Genomic DNA, 6,000 nt, shown 5'->3' with positions numbered 1-6,000 from the left:
TATAAGCAGCTAAACGTAATTCCTAGTTACAATAAACACACAGCCGCAGTGGTAGCTCATCTGAGCAGCACGCCGATCATCTCCCAGGCCAGGAGACTCTGCTCGAGCAAGCCTTTCCAATGAAGGCCCAGTGCCCAGGAGGCTGGGAAGAGGCTTGCCTGGCAGAGCCGGGCACAGAGCGCTTGTTCACATCTGCCTCCCTGAGGAAGAGCACGTCAGGGAAATTTGGGGTCACATTAGACCAAGTTGAGAGAAGAATCAGGGAAACCCCGGGGTCTCCAGTGGCGTTTTCTGCCATCACCGTCATCATAGCGGGTCAGTTAGATGCCTTACAACACCCTGTTTTCTATGCACAAGGGACGGGGGACTCCAGAGACGCGGGGCCTCGCCTGAACCTCCAAGGGGCTGGCTGTGCAGGAAGGCGCACCCGAGACACCATCAGAGCTCAGGAACCAGGAAGGCTGCTGGGAGGGGCGACCCAGCCGGAAGCCAGGCAGAGGGAGGCCGCTGGCAGAGGGGCTGCCTCTCCCAGGCACTGTCCCAAGCTCCTGTCAGGCTCAAGCCTGCTCTGTGAGTAGACGGAGGCCCAGAAAGGCACAGGAACTTGCCCCATGTCACACAGCTTGTCAGGGTAGCTCTGAACCGTGAGCACCCCCACTTGAGTCTGCTCAAGACGCTGGCAGTTGCCACGGAGGGGATCTGCCCCAGAGAGGCCACTGCCTCCCTGTGCAGCTCAGGTTCTCTGGTGTCTGCCCAGGTGTTTTGAAGGGGCTACGCTTTCCGGAAGAGCAGCTGGCCCGGGGCAGGCTGCCTTCCCAGGGAGGAGGAGCAGAGTGGGGCTCAGCCCGGGATCAGGGCTGCTCTGAGATTTCCAGGAAGCCTCCACAGAGGAGGCCCGGAGGCCGAGGAGGTGGAGGTCCAGGCTGAGAAGTGGCAGTGGGACCACGTGGGGTCTGTGGGATCCACACGGACCCATGGTCCCCGCGGCTCTGGTCTGTGCCTAGCCCAGTCTGTCACGTGAGTGACTCCGTTCATCTCTCAGTCTGCGAGGCCAGCGCTGCTTTGGGCCCCCCTGTCACCGGAAGGGGACTGAGGTGGCTCCTGGCTTGCTGCTGCTCTGCACTGGGACCTCTCCTCTGGCCCATGCAGGCAGCCCGGTGCCCGGCAGGATGCTGGCCGCGGGCAGGGCTGGGTCTCTGACCTTGAGCTGTGGCCGGCAGATCCCGTCTCCCTGGTGCGTTCTGTCCTACGACTGCCCCTCCCTTTGCAGCCCTGGCCCTCGGGGCCCAGCCCCTGCCGACCTCTGTGCCCGGCTCCTGAGGCCCCTCAGATGTGCTCCTCCCTGTTCTTTACCCTGTAGTGGGTGTGATTGGCTCAGGAATGGTCATGTGACCCAGGCTGGGCCAATGAGCAGCTTCCCTGGGACTTTGGCTGAAAGCACCTGGGTCTTCCCCAGCTGCCAGCTGCTGGGACGTGGTTGGGTGGCCTGAGCCAGGCCAGCCTGGAGGAAAGCGACCAAGAACTACAGAAAGGTTTCAGTGGGCCCAGAGCCCCTGGTCTTCTCGGTTCCGTGGAAGGACGTGTCCTGGGAGTGGGTTCCTCTCTGGTGACACAGCGTCCTCTTTCCTCTGACCCCCTTCCTGCCCCACTTGGTCTCTCTGATCCTGTGACTTGGCCGAGAGTCAGTGCAGCATCAAAGTCTCCGCCTCGCCTCCTCCCCCTGCTTTCCTGGTGTCCAGTCCCCAGGAAGTGGTGGACCCCACAGAGCTCAGGCTAGCCACATCCCTGCCCCTTGTCATCGCGTCTTCTGGGGGAAAGGCCACCCTCTTGCCCATCCCTGGCCTCAGGGAAGAGCCGGCCTCGCCCCCTGCATGCCTGCCGGACCCCTCCCCTGGCAAGGCCGCTGGAGCACCAGAAGTCGCAGCCCCTCCTTGCTGGCTGTGTGACCCTGGGTGGACCACCCTCTCTGTGCCTGGTGCCTGGTCTGTAAGATGAGATGCAGACAGTGCCTGAGGGCGGCTGAGAGTTGGTGGAAGCCGCTCGGAACCCTGCCGGGCAGTGACTGTCCGTAGTGAAGAGGAGCCCACCCGGGGATTCCCTCGCCTGCTCGAGTGGACGGCCGCCTCCCCTGGGAGGCAGAAGCCGGCACCGGCGTGGTTGGAAGTGGCCACTCCCTGCGTCCAGCTGTCTGGAGGACGTGGGAAGATGTCCCTTATGAAATGAGCAGGAGGGGCGCTGAGGGCAGGCGCCCGATTCCTGGGCTGGGAGCCATCGGCGGCCCTTGAGCAGGGAGGGCGGCAGGTGTCTGGACGGCCACAGGGGCCACATTCCTGCTGTCACTTAGGGCGACCAGCCCCGGCCAGCAAGGGACGGTGGAGCAGCAGCCCCCACCCCAGCGAGCTGCGCCACCTGACAGCTGGTGGGGACAGAGGGGGCCGTGGAGCTGGCGGGCCCCTGGCACCACACGGAGCAGCTGTGGGGACCGACCGGGGAGGACTGGAGGGCGCTGGAGCCGTGGTGGGTGGCAGACGGGGAGGGTCCCTGTGCTGCCATGCCCGCCCTGCCCCCTGCCGGGCTCCCTGTGCCGGGCCCCGTGTGCCGTGCCCCATGTGCCGGGCCCCCTGTGCCGGGCCCCCTGTGCCGGGCCCCCTGTGCCGGGCCCCCTGTGCCGGGCTCCGTGTGCCGGGCCCCCTGTGCCGGGCCCCGTGTGCCGGGCTCCCTGTGCCGGGCTCCCTGTGCCGGGCCCCGTGTGCCGGGCCCCGTGTGCCGGGCCCCCTGTGCCGGGCTCCCTGTGCCGGGCCCCCTGTGCCGGGCTCCGTGTGCCGGGCCCCGTGTGCCGGGCCCCGTGTGCCGGGCCCCCTGTGCCGGGCCCCCTGTGCCGGGCTCCCTGTGCCGGGCCCCCTGTGCCGGGCCCCGTGTGCCGGGCCCCGTGTGCCGGGCCCCCTGTGCCGGGCCCCGTGTGCCGGGCCCCGTGTGCCGGGCCCCCTGTGCCGGGCCCCCTGTGCCGGGCCCCCTGTGCCGGGCCCCGTGTGCCGGGCCCCGTGTGCCGTGCCCCATGTGCCGGGCCCCCTGTGCCGGGCCCCCTGTGCCGGGCCCCCTGTGCCGGGCCCCCTGTGCCGGGCTCCGTGTGCCGGGCCCCGTGTGCCGGGCCCCGTGTGCCGGGCCCCCTGTGCCGGGCTCCCTGTGCCGGGCTCCCTGTGCCGGGCCCCGTGTGCCGGGCCCCGTGTGCCGGGCCCCCTGTGCCGGGCTCCCTGTGCCGGGCCCCCTGTGCCGGGCTCCGTGTGCCGGGCCCCGTGTGCCGGGCCCCGTGTGCCGGGCCCCCTGTGCCGGGCCCCCTGTGCCGGGCTCCCTGTGCCGGGCCCCCTGTGCCGGGCCCCGTGTGCCGGGCCCCGTGTGCCGGGCCCCCTGTGCCGGGCCCCCTGTGCCGGGCCCCCTGTGCCGGGCTCCGTGTGCCGGGCCCCGTGTGCCGGGCCCCCTGTGCCGGGCCCCCTGTGCCGGGCTCCCTGTGCCGGGCCCCGTGTGCCGGGCTCCCTGTGCCGGGCTCCCTGTGCCGGGCCCCGTGTGCCGGGTCCCTTGTGCCGGGCTCCCTGTGCCGGGCTCCGTGTGCCGGGCTCCCTGTGCCGGGCTCCCCGCCTGCTACAGATGAGGAGACCGGGCCTCCCTACCAGAGGGGACCCACTGGGGCCAGCTGGGAAGCACCAGCAGCCCGGGGCCGGCCTGATGACAGGGCGAGGCCATCTGGAGGCCAGGCAACGCTGGCCAGGGTCTGGGGCAAGGACAGTGAGGCTCGGCCAGGAGACCAGGACACGGGCAGGGCCTGGGAGGACACGGGTGAGCAGGAGAAAGGCAGATGGAGGGGACAGAGAGGGAGGGGACAGAGAGGGAGGGACAGAAGGTGGGGACAGAGAGGGAGGGGACAGAGGATGGGGACAGAGAGGGAGGGGACAGAGGGTGGGGACAGAGAGGGAGGGGACAGAGGGTGGGGACAGAGAGAGATGGGACAGAGGGTGGGGACAGAGAGGGAGGGGACAGAGGGTGGGGACAGAGAGGGAGGGGACAGAGGATGGGGACAGAGAGGGAGGGGACAGAGGATGGGGACAGAGAGGACCCATGCTTCCTCCAGGACGGCCTCCCCAGTCGGCCTCTGCCTTCCTCCAGACCCCCCAGAGCAGGCGCAGGAGACTCGGTCCCTGGCCATCAGGCCTGTGGTTCTCCCGTGGCTGGGGTGCTGGTCACCTGGTCCCAGCCAACTGGCTGCCCACTTACAGCCTCTGCTCCCATCTGGGAGCTGGCGATGGCGATCGTGCCTGCCCGCGGCCTGGATCTGTGCCCCTTGTCCATCCAGGCCGACGGGGAACCCCGAGGAGTGGACGCTGAGCTTGAGGCCCCTGCTCCCTGCAGGCCTGTCCTGCTGCATGCTGACCCGTCATGACGTGACGCTCCCATGACCACGTGCGCCAGAAGTCACTCGGGTGACAGACCCTGGACCCCACGGGCACCCTGGTGCGCCAGGATCGCGGGCGAGTTCTCCCTTCGTGGAAGTAGAGGTGCGGGCCTCGGCCTCTTCTGTGCAGAGGCCAGTAGGACCCTCTGCCTCCCCTGCAGAGGAGACGGCCGTGCGCCTTCACCTCAGAGAGAGTGAAGCACACCTGGAACTCGGCACCCGGGAGGTGAGCTCCTGGCGGGGATAAACCGCGGTCGGCCTCCTGTGCCCTGGCGGGGGCTGTCGTTGGTGGAGGTGGGGAGGTGCTGAGGGGCCTCTGGACCCTGCCCAGGGTTGGGGCCAGGCGGCCTGCCCACCTCAGGGCCCCTCACGAGCTCTCAAAGGCCAAGGAAGCCAGCGCCGTCGGTGGCTCAGGAAGCCCTGGACAGGCTCGAGCCGGGGACCCAAACCCCGGAGGCCACCGAAGGAGGCCGAAGTCCACAGGCCGAAGGAGGCTCCGCTCGCGCCTTAGGGACCCCCGCGGACAGAGGGGTGGTTGGCGGTTTCGTTCTGACCCTGTGACCACCCGTGCCCACCCTGCGCCCTCTGCAGCCCGAGGAGGAGAGAGGCCGGGGGCTCCTGGTGCTCTGCGGTGGGAGTCCGGGTGGGCAGCGGGGCACCTGCTGGGATCACGGAGCGAGGCGGCCGAGGGCCTGGTGCCCGGCACCCTCAGAGGCAAGGTGCCTGCAGAGGGACGATTGGCCCAGGTCTGCAGGACATTCTGGACAGTGGGGGCACTTTCCACCCACGCGCTCTCGGATTCGGCGCTTGGGCCCACGTCTTCCTGGGTGGAGGTTGACGGCGCGGCCCGTGTGACCAGAAGTGGGCCACTGTCCCGAGGGTTAGGGCCATGGGCACGGCCTGGTCATGCAAACGGCCTCCTGGTCAGGCACAAAGCCATGTTGGGCCGCAGAGAGACCTGAGCAGCCGCGGGCCACACCCGGAAGCAGCAGAGAGCAGACTCACAGGGAGGCCAGGGACTTGAGCCAGGCGCGGCCCGCGGGGCGCAGAGGTCCTTGGTCCTGGGCTGGCCTGTCGGTGGCTGTGCTCCCCCTGCCCTCAGTTTCTGTGTCTTCCTGAGCCCGTTCACGCGCCCCAGCGGCCCCGGGGTGACTGCAGTGGGGAGCGGAGCCCAGCCTCCCCCGCGCCCTCTCGGCTCCCGGAGCTTGTCGCACCACGCAGGGGACAGACGCACATGTTTTGTTTTGTCTTGTTTTATTCGTGGGCGGACACAATACCTTTATTTTATTTTTAGGTGGTGCTGAGGATGGAACCCAGGGCCCCACGCATGCTGGGCAAGCGCCTGCCACTGAGCCCCAGCCCCAGCCCAGACGCACATATCGTTAACAAATAAATGATAGAAAAGGAGAACCAGTGACGTCTGTCTGAATGGTCAACGTGCAGGAAGTTTGCAGACCCTCCACTGGTGCCCGCCACGTGCGGGTGGGCACAGGTGGGCAGCTCTGCCCTGGGACCAGGACTTGGGCCAGAGGCAGCTGCCTGGCGGGGGTGGAAGG

General features: G+C 68.7%; 1 long non-coding RNA gene across 1 annotated transcript; it reads left to right on the top strand.

The window, feature by feature from the left end:
• Positions 1–4,137: 4,137 nt before the first annotated feature.
• On the top strand, positions 4,138–5,838 carry LOC306668349. Its single transcript, XR_013765849.1, has 3 exons — positions 4,138–4,541; positions 4,585–4,670; positions 5,739–5,838. It is a non-coding gene; the product is annotated as an uncharacterized lncRNA (long non-coding RNA).
• Positions 5,839–6,000: the final 162 nt, after the last annotated feature.

This window comes from Sciurus vulgaris (genome assembly GCF_902686455.1).
Source record: "Sciurus vulgaris genome assembly, chromosome: 8".
Taxonomy (NCBI): domain Eukaryota; kingdom Metazoa; phylum Chordata; class Mammalia; order Rodentia; family Sciuridae; genus Sciurus; species Sciurus vulgaris.
This window is presented reverse-complemented; position numbering and strand designations above follow the sequence as displayed.